This window comes from Leopardus geoffroyi, chromosome B1, assembly GCF_018350155.1.
Source record: "Leopardus geoffroyi isolate Oge1 chromosome B1, O.geoffroyi_Oge1_pat1.0, whole genome shotgun sequence".
Classification (NCBI taxonomy): Eukaryota; Metazoa; Chordata; class Mammalia; order Carnivora; family Felidae; genus Leopardus; species Leopardus geoffroyi.
Window position 1 is genome coordinate 16,480,801 of NC_059327.1, and position 18,185 is coordinate 16,498,985.

General features: G+C 42.6%; 1 protein-coding gene across 1 annotated transcript in view; it reads right to left on the bottom strand.

Moving 5' to 3' along the window:
- Positions 1-15,600, bottom strand: part of SORBS2 (sorbin and SH3 domain containing 2) — a 348,480-nt gene extending 332,880 nt beyond the window's left edge. Inside the window, exon 1 of the mRNA XM_045453378.1 lies at positions 15,424-15,600. The gene's annotated coding sequence lies outside the window, so the exon portion shown is untranslated. The remainder of the gene's footprint in view (positions 1-15,423) is intronic.
- Between the last annotated feature and the right edge of the window lie 2,585 nt (positions 15,601-18,185).

The window sequence follows — 18,185 nt, forward strand, 5'->3', positions numbered from 1 at the left end:
CTCCAGCTACTTGACGTCAGTTTCAAAGCATGACTGCGGCCAACGCAAAGCATAGAAACATGCTGACAGGTCTTGCTTTAAATATATGACTACACATTTCAAAGAGTTAATTTAATATTGCCCGGCGTTTCTAACCAATGTCCACATAAATCCTCTAGTTCACTCTCCTAAAGGACTACTTGACACCATTTTATTTTCTTTTCAACCCTTCAACCTGCGTTCTCCGGCCACACTCGATGAGCTGATGAGCTTGCCTTCCACTTTGTCCACAAAATAGAAATAGTCTGACGAGGATTATCTCATTTTCTATGCCAGTTATACCACTCCGCCTGAATTTCTCTTCTCTCTCATTTTTATGGAACTGTCCCTCCCTCTCTCGGTGTAAGACAAACCATTCCATTGTGCATTAGAGGTTTTACCTCTTACCCTACTCAGTAGATTCTCTCATGCAATTGTTTCTAATGCCTCTCAGGACCAGCAATTTCTTTCTCTTCGCTGGAATAATTCCGTCGACACTCGAATACGTTGCAGTGTTTCCCATTTTAACAAGAAGGTAGTGTTCCCCTTGCCCACATCACTCCAAGCCTACTCCTCCAACCATCCATTCCCCTTCCCAGCAGAAGTGCCCAAGCTTCTCTCTCAGCTTTCTTACCGCTCACCCCTCTATAATATGCTCCAGAGAACTTTTCATCCCCACCGTACCAATGAAACCATCCTTGTCACATTCAATGGCTTTCTCCACCTCGTCAACTGAACGCAAATTCAAAGCCCTCTTTTTCATTGACCTTAGCAACATTTGACTGAGAGCTCATTCACCTTCCTTCTTCTTTTTTTTTTTTAATGTTTATTTATTTTTGACAGAGAGAGAGACAGAGTGCGAGTGGGGGAGGGGCAGAGAGGGAGGGAGACACAGAATCCGAAGCAGGCTCCAGGCTCTGAGCTGTCAGCACAGAGCCCGACGCGGGGCCTGAACTCACAGAACTGTGAGATCATGATCTAAGCTGAAGTCGGACGCTTAACCGACTGAGCCACCCAGGTGCCCCGCCATTCTCCTTCTTGAAGCTTTTCTCTTCTTATCTTCCAGGACACCACCCAAACATATATCTCCAGCCCCAGCTTCTTCCTTCATCTCTAGACTAGTCTAGCCAACAGCCCAGCTACTGCCTGGCTGACTACTGGGAGCTCAAACTTTACAAGGCCTAGTCAGAATCATGGAAACTCCTTTTGTACCAACTTGCCTCTCCCCCATTAACCCTTTATTCCACATACACTTACCCCATCCTATAAGTTCTTCTCCCGAAATATATTAGAATCTGATTACATCTCTTCGTCTCCACCCCATAACCGTTAGCTCCCCCTGTGCAAGCCCCTTATCTCTGACTGGACTATGCATTCGTCACCTCACTGGTCTCCCTGCTTCTGTATCTGCCCTTCAGCAGTCTGAGAGTAAACTTACAAAACAGGAACTGACTCACACCATCACGCTTAAAATCCTCTAATGTCTTCTCAGCACATAAAGAATAAAATCCACATTTATTACTACACTCTCTCTTGTCTGCTATTCCCTGACCCAACCTGCTTCTCTGATGGTGTCTTTGCCCCTCTCTGGCCACGCTGGCCACACCAACTTGTTCCTGCCTCAAGGCCTTTATCCTGGTGAAGTGTGCTACCAGCCCATTCTCTTCTGGTTTTTTCCATGAATTTCCACCCCCCCCCCCGCCCCCATCATTCAGGGCTCTGTTCTTTTTTCTCTTCGAAGACTACTGGACGGGATGCTACTGGCATCTAATGGGTAGAAACCTGGGATGCTGCTAAACTTCCACAATGCCCAGGACGGTCCCCCACAACAAAGAATTTATCTGGCCCAAAAGGTTAATAATGCTGATGCTTAAAAACCACACTACTACTCTACTTTACTATCATCACAGCACTTACCAGTATAATAATAATAGCTAACATTTATTTATTTCAAATCTACCATGTGTCAGACACTGTACTGTAAATACAGTCAAACTCTAAAATATATTTTCCTTATGGATCCCCGCACCGACCCAACGAGATAGGTACCATTGTTACCTTCACTATACAGGTGAGGCACTGAGGCATGGGAAGCTTAAATATCTTTCTTGAGGTCAAGTTGAGGAGATGGGATATGAATCCAGACTGGCTCCAAAGCCTGTCCTTTTAAACTTTATTATAGGGCTGTGAGATTGCTTTATTATTATTATTATTATTATTATTATTATTATTACTTGTCTGTTATCTGTCTTCTCCCACCAGTAGGCTATTTCCATGAGGACAGGGGCTTTGTCTTGCTTATCCCTGGATCCTCTCTGTCTAGACACATAGCAGGCCCTCAAAAATCTTGAATAAATGAAGAGCCCTACATGCCTTTCCAGCATTACGTTGCATGATTTTCTTAAACAAAGCCTGCTTCCCAGGCAGAGTGAGGCATTCTGCTTTCTGCCTTTGCCTCTCACTTAGCCCACACTCTATTGGGTCTGGTTGTCCTCTTTTCTCTTTCCTCATACTTGCACAAATTGTACCCATTTCTCCAGCCTCACCTCAAATCTTAGCATACTTCAGGCCCATGGATCCCTCTAGTTGTTCTGGTGGAAAGAACAGTGGAGATCATAAACTTCAGATTACCTATTTTACATATGAGAAAAATAGAACTCAAAGAAACGCAGCTCGATACTGACAACATGTCCTCTTTCTTCTCCTTGGAATTTGCATATAACTTTGAGATGCTGGTAGGAGGAGGGAATTAATGGAAGCTTCTGGGACGGCAGCCCCCACAGCTTAGCAAAGCACTCTTTCTCTTTCTCGGGTCAAGTACTGCATGTATTTAAATGACTACGTTACCCCAGGTTTATATTTTCTTTACTCCTAACCCTCAGGACAACGTGTTCTCATGTTCTCACCTAGAATAACTTCCACCCGTGCCCCTGCTTTTATTCCAAAAACAATCAGAATTCTAGTTCTTGTCCTTAGAGAGTTTATAATATAGAGAAAGAGACAATGTGTGCCTTCATCTCAGATCTTCCTTTACAGTTCATAGTGGTTCATATTCTGAGGGAATGGCCAGAGTAAGAGGTCATGGATCCCAAAATGTTCTAATTATTTCTGGGAATGTAACAGAAGAGATATGTGTTTAATGCCTAGGTGATGAACAGACAGTGGCATATTTAATTGTTAGGACAAGAGAAAAGAAATTCCACGGTTATCCGGTATGACATCATCTATATTTTCTGTAACGTAGACCATTTAATTCAACAATAATTTTCAGGAGGCTTTTGACATTTCTTCTGATGGAATATACTTGTATTAATGGTATTTCTAGTGAAAAGAATTCCTTTCATAAATCACAACTTGAACACATTCAGGCAAGATACAACCAGGAGAGCTCTTCGGTTGTTTAAGGCCATTTCAATATGGACAGATTTAGCAGTTATTTGGGGGACAAGCTATTCCACATAGTGACAAATTACCAGCCTTCAGATCGCCTAATGATTGTAAAGAGGAAAACCTTTCTTTGTAATGGGACGATCTGTCAATCACCACCTTAGTCAAAAAATCAAATGTAGCATTGCCGAAGTTTGGCCTCATGGAAATGAACATATGCCCACAGATGTGATGCCATATAAAACATCATTTAAGACACAATCTTGCCCAAAACATATAAACAATATCTATGCAAGCTGTAAGAATTTTCCATTTCTAGGAGACAAAGGGAAAGAGAAACAAGGTAAACATCATCACAATGAAAGAACCACGTGAATTCTAATTGTGGGACATTTTACAAGATAACTACTTCGTTCTCCTCAAAAAGTCAATGTCACGGGGAAGAATAGTTGGGAGGAATATAGTTAGATTAATAGAGACTAGATGCATGAGCCTCACATGTAACCTGATTGAAGAACAAAAAAATAAAATCGTTTTAAAAAGGGGGCACTTGGGTGGCTCAGTCTGTTAAGTGGCGAGTCTTGGCTTTGGCTCAGGTCATGATTTCACGGTTGTGAGTTCAAGCCCTGCATCAGGCTCTGTGCTGACAGGGCGGAGCCTGCTTGGAATTCTCTCTCTCTCTCTTTCTCTCTTTCTCTCTCTCTGTCCATCCAACCCCTCCCCTCAGATATACTTAAAAAAATTTAAAAGGAACAATTAAAGGAGTTTGAAAATGAAACAGGCATTAGATAATATGGAGAGGCCATTAATTTTCTTAGCTGTGTTGTGGAATGAAGCCTGTGTAAAAGAATGTCCTATATCTTGGGATATCTAATATCTAGGAGTGAAATCGTGATGTCTACAACTTAATTTCCAATGCTTCTTCAAAATGCCCATGTCTGGGCTTGTAGCAATATGGCAAAAAGTTGACAATTAAATCTAGGTAGTGGATATTTGATGTACCATTCTTTCAACCGTTCTGTTGACTGTTTGCATATTAAATGGAAAAATGTCAAAACAAAGCTAATGATGGTGTTCTAGAAAATTACCCATCAAAGCTATGTCCCACTTACATTTGTCATTCTGCACTCTTTATTAGGAGCCATTTTATGAAAATTCCCTATCCTGTAATACTACCCAAACAACTATCTATTCTCCTTTCCCGAATCTGTTGCAAATTCTAAAGAATGACTGGCATGAAATGTATTGGAGGGCCCCAAGCAGGGATATTAGGTACAAAATTAAAGCCATTGTGTAGATACTGGCTTGGGAGTTTCAAGACCAGGGTTCCAACACTTACATTTCTGTGACTGGGTATACGATGTTGGCCAAGCCACTTAAATGCCTACATAGACTGAATCTCGGTTTCATTTCATTTCAAGAGATCTGGATCGCATGATCTTCCATTTCCAACAAATGAGTCCAGGCTAGGAATTTGTAGAATAGAGTAAAATACCGTAAAGATGTAGCATAAATAAATATAATGAAATACAATAAAGATGGAGCACATCTAAAATTTGGATCTGCAATGCAGAGTGCAGAAATCACATAGCGCTTTTGATGCATTTACACTTTGCACACTATGGAAAAACTGAAATGTGGAACAAAGTCATAAATATTTAGCAAGCAAATGCTGGCATGCAAAAGAGTTCTGCAACACGTGTGTGTGAAGCTTCATTGAAAGCAGTCATTAGACAGACAGATCAAGTGACTTTATGTCCTGGAAAACGAAGACAAGTATAAAGAAGTGTGATTCTGTGAATTTCATGAAAGTTGTTTGTAGGCCAATAAATATTATGGGAAAGCCAGCAACCATGAAACAGTGTGTTTTCCCTTGAATCCTATGGCACAGTTAAGTGTAGGATCGGTACCACCGTCCGAGAATGGCGTCTAACATCTGCTACCAATCACCCTCTTATTGAATTCCTCAAATGCAGCAACTAACAATCCTTGGGGCAAAGAGCCCTGATTCCAAGGCTTTCAAAGAGGCTTCAACTGTAAGATCATTAGTGCTCTGGGGACCTTTAGAGCTTATGAATCACAGTAAACAAAGTGGTCATATTTGCCAGTGCTCCCCACATTTTACTTAAAAGTCCTGTTGATTTGGAAAGGAGTCCTGAACATTAAATAGAATATTGATGTTCAGCGATTAAGATAAATACTATACCAGCACCGTGACTGCTTGGAGGCTTAATCTACCTATTTGCTTCTGTCAGCGAGGGACTATTGCAATGAGAAGCTGGCCATTTTGAGGAGTTTCTGAACCCATCAATTTTCTTTCTAACGGAATGTTAGATAAACGAGGAAGCCAAACCAAATGTATAGCCAAGCTTATCAACACTTAAAAGGTATACTATATTAATTAGCACGTTTTTTATCTCTGTCTTCAAAATTTTGACTCAGGTTAGGTCAGAGGGACTTAATTTAATGGGCAATGTTTTACAGTAAGAATGAAAAATGATGACAGTTCAAATCCCAAGTTATTTCCTGATCATTGCACAATTCCGGAAAATCTTTAAAAGTATATTCGATTTTGGGGTCCCTGGGTAAGCTCAGTTGGTTAAGCATCCAACTCCTGATTTTGGCTCAGGTCATGATCTCATGGTTCATGAGATCAAGCCCTACATCAGGCTCCGCACTAACAGCACAGAGCCTGCTTGGGATTCTCTATCTTCCGCTCTCTCTCCCCCTACCCTGCCAACACACTTGCTCACTCTCTCTCTCTCTCTCTCTCTCAAAATCAATAAATAAACTTAAAAAAATTAAAAGCATATTGGATTTCATCTATAGATCCTCTTACAGTGTTTCATTTATTATGTTTTTATAGAAAATATTTTTTCTTTTTAAAAATATTTATTTTTGAGAGAGAGATAGAGTGCATTCGAGAGGGAGGGACAGAGGGAGATGGAGACAAGATCCAAAGCAGGCTCTGCGCTGACAGCAGAGAGCCTGATGTGGGCTGGAACTCACTCCCGGACCATGAGATCATGACCTCAACTGAAATCAGATGCTTAACTGAGTCACCCAGGCACCCCTGGAAAAAAAAATTTTGTTTTTCTTTTCCACTTTTCATTTTAGAGGATTCTTGCTTTTCTCATTGTTCATTCATACATTCATTTATTCATTCATTCAACAAGTCTTCATTGAGAACCAGGCAGACATAAATAAACCATGGCCCATACATTAAAAATGGGAATCGGGTGCTGAGATTAGAGGAAGGACGTCTAATCCGTGCTGGGTAAGTATGTGAGCAGTGGAAAGAATGAGCGGGGCATTGCTACAACAGGTGACACACCAAGATGGAGGTGTTGGGGGTCAAAGTCATCAAGTCGCAGCAAGGAGGTGTGGAGAACACACTCCGGGTGGGAAGTGTTGGCAATCAGAAAGGCTTGGGGTGGGGGTGGGGGTGCGAAATAACAAGATATGTTTGGCAACCTATGAGTAGTTCAAAATGTATGAAATAGAAGGGTGGGTGCAGAGGTAATTAGGAGAAAATCTCACAGGTTGAGAGATGACTAAGACTTTGTAACCCATGGGGGAAGTTGGACTTTATCCCAAGAACAAAGAGCTATTCCAAAAAAGTTGAAGTTACCAACATGAGTAGATCTGTATTTGAGAAAGAGAATGCTGGCTTTTAGGCAGAGGTTGAGGGGGATAGGCCCAGAGACCCGGAAATACAAGGTACTGCCATCATCTGAACAACAACAACAACAAAATTGAGAGAGAATTGAGAAGGTGGCTGAGAATGGAGAAAGAAGGGATGGGCTGAAAAGAGCAATAAACCCACAAAGAAGTTTCTCTGAAAGATTCCGAAAATGCATGAGGCATAAAACTCGTGAGGAGGGTTAGATAGAGATGTGAACGAACTGCAGAAAAATCAATGTATGGCATTCATCAAGCAGTTATATTTCAAAATATTTTCCCTTGGTAGATAGTGTTCCAATCAAAATGTCAGCCAAGGGAATACAAACCAAAGCAAACAAACCGAAAAGCAAAACAAACTTCCATCTCTTCCTCGACCTTATTCCCCTCTTCCCGAAATAATGGATTCATTCTCTCAAAAATATTATCACCGGGAGAAATTTAACACTTGATGAACATCTGAACCTCATTTCGTCAAAAAGGACATATTCTACAGCATACTTCTTTACAATGTGGCATGTAAAGTGCTGAATAAGGTAATAAAACCTTCCCCAAAATGTCAGGTAGCTTTTTATTTTATCAAACAGATAAAACGTATGTCATTCAATGATATGAAATGCAAAATTATGGCCTGTTGGATTGCTCCCTGACTCCAGAAATTGTCCTTCATCAATGACTGTCTGTGTTGAGGGATAAAATCAACCACCTCTCCTCGGGCAGTAACTTAACGTGCGGGTCCCTGGGCTGTAATTTGGTGCTGCCTCTCCCCCAGTTTCTACCCCATTCTCTAGCAGTCACACATGCATGGTAAAGATGGGGTCAAAGGAGCACGGATTTTTGCCTCCGAGGTTCATGGTCCTGGCATTCGTAGTTTTCCCCCTTTCAGTTTTCTTGAATTCCCTTGCCGTCCTCTCACCGCTCCCTCATCTGGAGGGATACAATCCTCCGGTGTCTCCAGTATTCCCAGGAACGGGACTTTTAGGGGATACACTCTGTAGGTAGAGAAATTCCATAGTCTTCGATGAGTCCAACATGGAATGGAAGACTGTCTCCTCCAGTATCTCTGTTCCTTTTGCTTTCAATTTCTTGATTTTCCTCACGTTCCAAACTTTGGGGATGATGCCACGCTTTTTCTTCCAAAGTAATTCATCTTTTCACTAGCCTGAGCCATCTCCCACAGTTTACCAGAAGAGCAGCGTAATAAAGGGTCGAAGCACTGGACTTTGGTAAACTTGGGTTCAAACCCAACTTTCCAATTTCCGGCTCTGTAGTCTTAGACAAGCCTGGCAACCCTCTGTTGCCTTATCTATAAAATGAGAACGACAGAATCCCTCTTCTCTTGGGATTTGAAAAGTTTAAATAAGTCATTTCATGTAATATGTTTAGCATATGGCCTAGCACTACGGAAGTGCTGATCAGAATACATTACTATTAATTCCAGAAGTGATTGCTTCTTTTTCTATCTAGACTTCTCTGGCTAGTTTCTTTGGAAACTGAAATCCACACTTAATGCAGTCCTCGACTCTTTTTTCAGGACCTTCCTGATTTAGCTTCTCTCTTCTTATTTTTTATGTTTCCCATCAGACCAACTGGACTTGTACTTATCTCTTCAATCCCCACCGTCCATTCTGGCTTACGTTTGTTTCGCTTGTTTTTGTTTATTTATTTACGCAGCATCTTCTCTAAAATTCCTGGGCTTCGTTACAACTTTCTCTCTAAAACACCGGGCCCGTTTCAGGGACTGGTTTGATATCTCCTCTTACACATGAACCTTCCCTGTCTTCTCCCACCCATCTGTCTTGCCCTTCATTCATTCATTCATTCATTCGAGCTACGATCGTCACATTTTTCTACACTCGAGTGGCTCAAAATGTAGTGGGGAAGACAAACCAACCATTGTGATGAGTAGAGTGGTGAATTTCAGCATCAACTTAGATAACGTGGCACCTGGCACCTGGGTAAATGAGAGCACCTGGCCGAGAGAAAGGATCATCAAATGTTAATATCTTATGATAAGGTATTAAGAATATCAATGAGCGGGAGCATATGATTCTTGAGTTGCGTGTTTAATGGTGAACGGGAGATTTGTGAGAACGTGAGCAGGGAGAAGGCCTGCATGCCATGTCCAGGAAACAACACCGTGTGTAAAGGCACCCGTAGAGATATGCAGACGGACACAGCTTATATTGTTGGAGAATCCAAGTATTGCTGGAGAGTAAGGTTGGAGAAGGAGGCAGTGGATTGGTAGGGGCAGGAGGTAAGGCCACTGAGGTAGGCGTGTGGCAGAGAGCAGAAGTCCCCTCGATGCCATGCCAAGAATTGCGTTTGGACTTGACTCTGGGACAGAAAGAATTGTTTCCAAATCATGACGTGCCTGCTCGTCAACAGACAGCATCAGAGATACTTGGCATTTATTGTCCTATTTAAACTTCAAATGAAATACGAGGTAGATAGCATCAGTCCCGTTTCATTGATACTAAAATCAAAGGGCCCACTAGACGCCTGGTACAGTCACGATCCGAAGGAAGGTCCGCTTGATTGCAAAGTTGATATTCTGTTTTACCGCATTTGGGGAGGGGTTGGACTAAGTTAGTGAGGAGTGGCATTCTGACATGTCATATGCAAAGGAATAATGTGGACAGATTTGTTTTTGAACATCATAACTGCAGCCGTATGGAGAGTAGGTTGAAGAAAGAAAGCCCATTAGAATCAGACAAGCCCATCAAAATCTAATGAGAGACGTAAGAGTCTAAGCAAAGCTAACGGAAAGCAATCTAAAGAAATCGGTGGGTGGAGAGCTATCTGGGACATGGGCATTCTCAAAACGCTTGTGGGCATTTTGTCACATCAACTCAAGGAGGGTCTCCCCCCCTCCCCCCCGTCTCACCATAAGGACTGAAGGGCAAGAAGAAAAGAGGACGAGAACAAAGAATTTTTGCTACAACTGGTAATGGGTGCTATTGAGAATGAGTTTTGCAAAGTAACCTCAAGCTACAGATAAAAACTCGCCCCGTCTTTGATAACGAATTAGGGAAGCAATCCCCGGGCTGAAGAATAAAATGAAATCAGAAGCAGGTAACGTATAAATTCTCAGAAGGACAGTAGTCAAGGGAGAAAGCTACGGTTTGCCACAGTTGGTCGAAGGAGAGACCAGGGTGGGTTATGGAAGTTGTATGTTAATGGCACAGGCTGAGAGTTTGGTGATAGTTTTTATTAGTTACCTCACAGAGATTCCTAACTCAAATATTCACCTAGCGGGCCTTGTGTGCCCAATAATGTGGCCCAGCAGTGAAAAGTGCCCCTTCTAGCACCCCAGTAATGACTTTTAAAAAAAAATTTTTTTTTAACGTTTATTTATTTTTGAGACAGAGAGAGACAGAGCATGAATGGGGGAGGGGCAGAGAGAGAGGGAGACACAGAATCCGAAGCAGGCTCCAGGCTCTGAGCCATCAGCCCAGAGCCCGACGCGGGGCTCGAACTCCCTGACCGCGAGATCATGACCTGAGCTGAAGTCGGACGCTTAACCGACTGCGCCACCCAGGCGCCCCAGTAATGACTTTTTTAAATGCCTACTCGGAGCCTTAAGAAAGACTGAGCTGGGAACAATGTTTTTTAATTTTTAATACACATGCTGACTTACTGGCAGTCTGGTTTTTATTAGTGTTGCCTGATTTTCCTTTAAAAACAGGCTGAATATGCTTTAGAGAGACAAGTCAGAAACTGTACGGTCACATGCACGATGCGGGTTGTTCTCACGGTATTGCGGGGAGGGAGCTTGAATGTCTCAGCAAAATACGAATGGAGTAGAGAGTCCCCAGATAGTTCCAGACGAAGCTTAACGTCCCCTGAATGAACATACAAGTGTTTCCCTGTGTCCGCCGGTGGGAAAAAGTCTCATGGTAGAGTTCAAACGGGCTGGGAAGGATGGCATCTTAGACTGATGCATTCACACGCAGATCATAAACCCAGACACGACCTTCAAACGATCCCTTAGTGACATCATAGGAAAACAAAACAAGACAGCTTTTTGGTAGCATTCCAGCAGAATAACTCCACTGTTTTCCACCACCTGCCTTAGAGAGATTTTATAATGACACAGTCTTTGGTCATTAGCAGGCAGGTACCACCACAACCACTTCGGACATAGGAAGGAAAACATGCACTTGGCCTCCCTTCTCAGTCCATGACACGGATTGCAGAGAGGCCTAAGAAAGGTTCGCAAAACTGATGAAAGAAGACTGCTCTGTACGGTGTCTAAAGAGCAGGTTCACGTGTTCTCTGGTGGCTAGAAGGGGGCTGCTCTCTCTGGCTCATTCTAGAGGTCCGTCATCGGGCTCCAGCCACTCAGCTCCCTGCCTGGTTCCTGCTGCTGCTCTGTCCACCCTGCCCTCCTTCCGTCTTGGAAGCCAAGCCCCACCTCCCAGCAGCGGGCAGCCCCTTCCGGTGGAGGGGGCAGCCCCTTCCGGTGTCCCTTTGCATCGTGACAGCCCTCCCTGACACTCCCAAGCACATTCTGGCCTTGGCACCTACGCTAATAAGAGCGAGCTAATCCTTTATCAGTGTGGACGTATTGGATTTGCTTGGGCACGAACACAGGTCCCTGGAACCGGCCGTACGCCCAGGGTGCCAGGATACATTGACCGGAGGCTGCTGGAAGACGTTGAACAACAAAAGTAAATTTCCCCTGGTTTACAGATTTTATTGCAAGGTCAAATTGAGGCTATTAGTTTGACCACTTGATCCTTCGTGTAACCCAGGTAGCTTAGTAGTACAATGCACATACATCCACGAGCTCCTTGGGAAATGAACTGTGTTAATAAGTTGAGCAAATATTGACGTAATATTTTCTATGTGACAGGCCTTTTGCTAGGCAATGGTAAAATGTGAAGTCACAGTCTGTCCTTTTCCTGAAAGGACTCCAACCTGGCGAGGGATACACGAACGAACATCGCCAAAACTCTAAGAAGGCGGCAGAATGTGAAAAGTGAAAATTAGAATGTGAAAGGTGAAAACTAGAGTACTAAACGAGGAAAGTCAGAGTAGCTTTGCAGAGAAGTGTTTACATTCCAGTGACGTGAAAGGTACAGTCAACAGACCAGCGAACAACGGAGCCAACATCAGGACCCTCCCATTCACCACACCCTCGGGGCAGTGTCCTCAGTATTGGGTCTCCAGGAGCAAGCAGTCTCCTCGAGACTGAGTCACTCGCAAACAGGTGGGAGCATGGCTGCGAGTGGGAGTCATTTCAAGTTTGACAAAATCAAGGAGGTGCCCGTTGAGTTGCCTTGACTGGGGGGAGGTTGGAAGACTTACACAGATACGAAGAGCAACGCCCCCCCCCCCCACTCCCCCTGCCCCGCTCAGAGGCTATGTCGATGCTCTTTCCGTACATCTAAGTTGACCTTGGTTTTCAACATTCTTCACATGATCTCCTCACATGCACCCTTTGTGCCATAAAAGTAAAACTTCGCTCTGTCCCTTAGATTTCATTTCCTTTTCCCCTTGTTTATCCCCCTTCAGCCAGTAAATAAGTCCTTCCTCTGAACAGCACGAAGTCACTACTGGCACAAACAACCTCACAAGTGACCAGGAGAAACAATTTGTATGCCTCATATCTTTCACCAAGCTGGCCGCCTAGGCTTTCTACTTGATTTCGGACCCACAGCCTAATTTTATGTTCCTAGTTGACCTGGTCTCTCTGTAGGCGTTTATTACGTTATCTTGGAGCGATAGCATATGTTTCCCAGCCTCTGGAATCTTCAAGGAGCTCTTCCTCTCTCAATAGCATCCCTTTCGCCTGGAACTAGCACCCCCTTCGCGCCCCTCCCGCCCTCCCCACACCGTTTTAAAATCTCTCTCCTACTCAGCATTCCCTATCAGCATCTGCTCTCAGGGCCTGCCAGAAGACCAAGGTGTAATACTACCCCCAAGTGTCCTGGCCAAGGCTATTTGCATTTAAATAAGTTTCAAAGCATCCCACTGAAGGCAGTGCTCTCCAGAGATACAAGTGTAGACATCACTAAGGAGATGGAAGAGAATGGACGGTGTGGGAGACAGCGATGAACTAACATGGCCTTTCTCCAGCTTCCAGTCCCCTTTCTAACCGGAAGGAAGGAATGATCCCATCTTCACCCCACCATTGTGGTCAGAACGCCCCAATGAGGTCAGAACCGACTTTGATATCGTATCATTTTAATTACATCCTTCTCATGTTTATACAGACCACTTATGAGTATGGGACCTCCTAACTCACAAGCCAGCCAGGTGGGGCTAATCCACCTATGTTATGCAGGGAGTTGATGGTAGTAGGCCTGGGATTTAAGCCAGGGCTGTCTAGGGCCAAAGTCTAATCTCAGTCCATTATTTTCGACCTACACTGCCTCAGAGGAAAGGCCCCTTCTTTTGCTTTAATTCATTCCTTGTAACCGGTATCTTGCTGTCCCAATACGCCTTATTGACCTTATTTTCTAAGATTACATTTTGCCCGTTCTCTTCATTCTTCTTTAGTAGAAATAAATTTTCCATCATCCCAGGTATAAAAATGCTTCTTATAGTCGAAGCATGAGATATGCTTCTGTGTTCTCTTTTGCAAAATAATAGTAATTCTGATATTCCCATTACCGTCCATCAAAGTTGCAAACGAATTCCCTACAGTCATCCAATTAATTGGTTAATTTTACCGTCTCCAAGGCAATCTGGGTTTAAACATAGATAGAAGGTAATAATTACACATATATGAAAAACATCTTTTTTTATTTTATAGTTGATTTTAAAATTTTAAAGGTAAGATTTTAATTTTTCTATTACCTTATTATAATGACTTATATTACATATAGCGAAATAGTGACTTTCCAAGTTTAGATAGTGATTTTCAAATATTACTATCAAATGCTATATGCATTACTTTTACTTGCCTTACACGATATTGCATAAAGAAAATCATGCACCTTGTACATACATATTGAAAGAAACTGAAAATCACAAAGCGTACGGTAATATAAATTGATGACGTCACAGAGGCAAAGTGTATTGAGCCCCACAGACCATAATCAATAAATAAATGAATAAAAATGAGAATAAAAAATACCACTGACCTGGCAATTCAGAAACTATAATCAATGTTTTAAAATTTCCCTTCTTTGAAAAAATAACTTCATGAAGAATCTGTGTTACTGGGGAGAGCTTTCCAGAGATGTAATATGAAAAAGTTAGCCTTGATAATTCGCCGTGAAGATTAGAATCATAATGGGCCCTGCCTTTGAGACAGAGCTGGAAAACCAAGCAGAACACTCCTTGAAATCATTTCTGCTCCCTGGGACAACAGTTTCCTTGACTTCATTCAGGCCACCATTGACAGCCCACCGAAGCGCGATTTCAAATGTCCCGTGGGGGATAATGAACAGCTTAACCAGCAAAACCTTTCTTATGACCAGCAATTGAAGGTCAGACGTAACTTAAATCTTGCCTGATGTGTAGAATAAATAACGATTGTTAGTCTAAATATGTGGTACCTGATGGAGGTCCTTGTTTTTTCCATTCCTTCTAATGGCTAATCAATCCAGACAGAGGGGAAACAAAAGAAGGGACTCACTCTAAAAAATACATGCTCCACAAAGCAATCTCATGCCTCACCTAATGCAATATGTTTCTCATGAGTCTTTTGTTACTCTGTAACATATTAAATTATCCTTTCAATTACCTTGGCAACTAAAACAAGGGCTCCTGATATGCTGATGACTGTTGGACAATTACACCAGCTGTCAGTAATAAATGATAATTAAGGCATTTTAATTATTAAGCAGGAGGAGAATGTGCAAAGTGTTCGTTTTCTGTAAAACTTGTGTCTTAAGCATACAGGGATCCTCATACTGACAAAATTCTTTTCCTCTACCTTAGATCAGCAATCGTGGGGCCCTTTCTCTCTCTGAGGCTGGTAGATGGCTAGATAAATTGCAGCAACCTTTAAGATATGCAGCCCCCTATACCCTCCCCCTCCCCCCAGTTCTTTCCCTGGGTCTCTTTAGTTATATATGTAGCAGAATGTGACAATTTGAAGCTGCATTTTTAGCCGGCTTACCTTCAGAACAATAGCAACAATAACAAAGAGTCTGTCCTGATAAAGGGTCTGTGCACCATGAGCTTAAGCAATGTAAAGTGTTCCTTTATTCTGCTTATTCCTGGCTCCCCCAGAGGTTAAGCATCTCAAAAGGCTGGCATTTAGACTGAGAACAGGAACAAAGCATTGCTAGAAAGCGGAGAGATCTTTCTCCAGCACCAGCATCTCTGCTGTCCGTAATTCTTAAGAAATATAGCAACTCAATGAAAAAGAACCGATACCTTTGAATGAGAACATTCCAGCACAGGAATATCGTTGTCTTGTCAGCCGCTGTGCAGAATGAGTTGCTTGGGCATGCATCCCACTCTTCTTAGCTACGGGGTCTGCTTGGTGGCTGCGGCCAACACAGGGACCATTTACGACATGTGTGTGGTGCTCTTCTGCGATAAAAGGAGACTAACCAGCTCAGCTTGGTGCTGCTTGCCCGGAGGCATCAGATCTTTAGACCCTCGCCATCTGATTGGCTGCTTCCTGTCTCACTGTACTCCTCTGCCTTAACCTTCGGCTGTTCAATATATTTTCCCTGGGGACGCAGTCAGAGAATTGCCACTTAGGGAATTGATGGCAGGTTACATTGAACTGCTTTTAAAAAGCCTGTTCTATGAACATGTCTAATGCTTGATTTTCCCAAGTCCTACACAATCTACCCAGGAGGAACCTAATAAAACAGATATAATTTAACAATAGCAGTTTTATGTTTCCTCTCTGAAAATACCTTGAGTCTAATGCACACATAACACAGTACTGATGTGATCAGGTGGCTTCCTCCAGCACAGCATGTCTGTATGATCAACATTAAATCAAAACAGATGGGGGTGACAGGATGTATTAAGAGGGGTATTAAAAATGCTGGGAGATGCAGTGGAATAAGGCTATTTGAAGCCATCTCAAGAAAGTGTCATAAATCACTTATACAAAATGCTTTTACAATATTCATGGTTGCTTTTGAATGGCTATGATAATGAGAACAGAAAGATCAATGACAGACAAATGGTAAAGCCTTTGTTAACATCCCTGGAAGAAAACAGTAACAGTAAGAAATATCGAATCTTGTTCTGTGAAGGCAGGCAAATGAAGAAAAGAATAAAAAAGTATACCTTTATCATCTCCCATCCATATATTAAGTCGAATTTTATACTTTACTTTGGTTAAGGATCTTAGTACAGGATATTAAAAAATACCCACTGGTATATTTTTAAAATGAGAGGCTTCAGGGGCGCCTGGGTGGCGCAGTCGGTTAAGCGTCCGACTTCAGCTCAGGTCACGATCTCACGGTCCGTGAGTTCGAGCCCCGCGTCGGGCTCTGGGCTGATGATGGCCCAGAGCCTGGAGCCTGCTTCCGATTCTGTGTCTCCCTCTCTCTCTGCCCCTCCCCCGTTCATGCTCTGTCTCTCTCTGTCTCAAAAATAAATAAATGTTAAAAAAATTTAAAAAAATAAAAATAAAAAAAAAAATGAGAGGCTTCAAATGAAGGATAAGTTGACTACATATATTTAACCTTCTCTCCCTCGTAAAACCTCACAGGAACTAAAATGACAATAAAGTTTTTAAGAACCATACACCCACGAGGACAGAGAAACAGGGAAAAATTGCAACCAAATTTGGAAAACTAGAAAGTAGACAGATAGGTGATAAGTAAACAGGAAAAGCTGAATCCTAGACTAGCAGCCGGGGAAAGTCCTAAAAGTTGACACAATTTACGCAGGCCCGCCCCAAGAAGCTCTGGAATTGGTGACATAATGGACCTTTGGAAGTCAATGGGAGGTGGGGGCCTAATAACAGCAGGTGGCCTGACTGCCCACCCTTTACCTTAGGAGGACACCTGAGGGTTTTCTCTGGAGAGACTAAACCAAGAATGTCCCTGGGTTGGCATGGTTAAGAATAAAGGCACTTAAATGAAAATATGGGAGAAAACAGAAAACAGGCCTTCTTGACCACACCAAACTTTTAGGAGACAGGTAGCAAGGTATATACTCTTCAGAAAGGACATTTGAAGAGTGTTCTCTTGTGATTCTGACCATCCCAAAAGATAAGACTTAAACACATTAAAATTGGCTACTCTCTAAGAAATGGCCTGGCCAGATCACCCAGCAGTGAAAGCCACGTTAATAAGTTCTGCAGCATCCAGTCTTATGTACCAGCAGATCAAACAAGGCTCTAAAATCAAAGAGAACAGAACAAATGAAATAGAAATGGGATAATAACAAACAGACAAACCAACATGGAAAAAAAAAAAAAACAACCCAAATTGGAGGAAACACTGAGTGTAGAGGGAAAGCAGTTTAATGTTTGTTCATTTATTTTGAGAGAGAAAGAGAGAGGATGAGCAGGGCAGGGGCAGAGAGTCAGGGAGGCAGAGAGAATCCCGAGCAGGCTCCACGCTGTGGTTGCAGAGTCCCCCATGGGGCTGGATCCCACGAACAGTGCGATCATGACCCAGGCAGAAACAAAGAGTCAGACCCTTAACTGACCAAGCCACCCAGGCACTGCAAAGTAGTTTCAATATGATTTTTATTTCCCTTGTTCAGTTAAGGGATGCACAGGCAGTTCTCACTTTGCATGGTTCTAATACTCATGAATATGAGTTACACAGTTTAGTTTATAGTACTATCCTCCTGGTAATACGGTTCCAATTTCGGTTACCACAACATATTAACTGTGGATAATTGCATAGAATACAAGCTTCCCTGCTAGCTCTTCTGCCCACAGTCATTAATAATAGGTGCACATCGTCATCAGTAGCCTATCACATCACTTCCTTCAAAGTCTGTTGGTGATTGGTCACTGGGCATCTGTTAGTTCATGCATACACAGCAAAGTCTGGAGTTGTGTGACCTCCTTGTCTCCCAATGATAAACCCATGCACCATTTTCCAGGATGGATAATGAAAAGAAGGAATTGGAGATCCCAAGATCCCAAGATCCCAAGATCTAAGGCAGCAAATGAAATGAAAGATGATAAGACAGAAAGTGAAATTGGATAT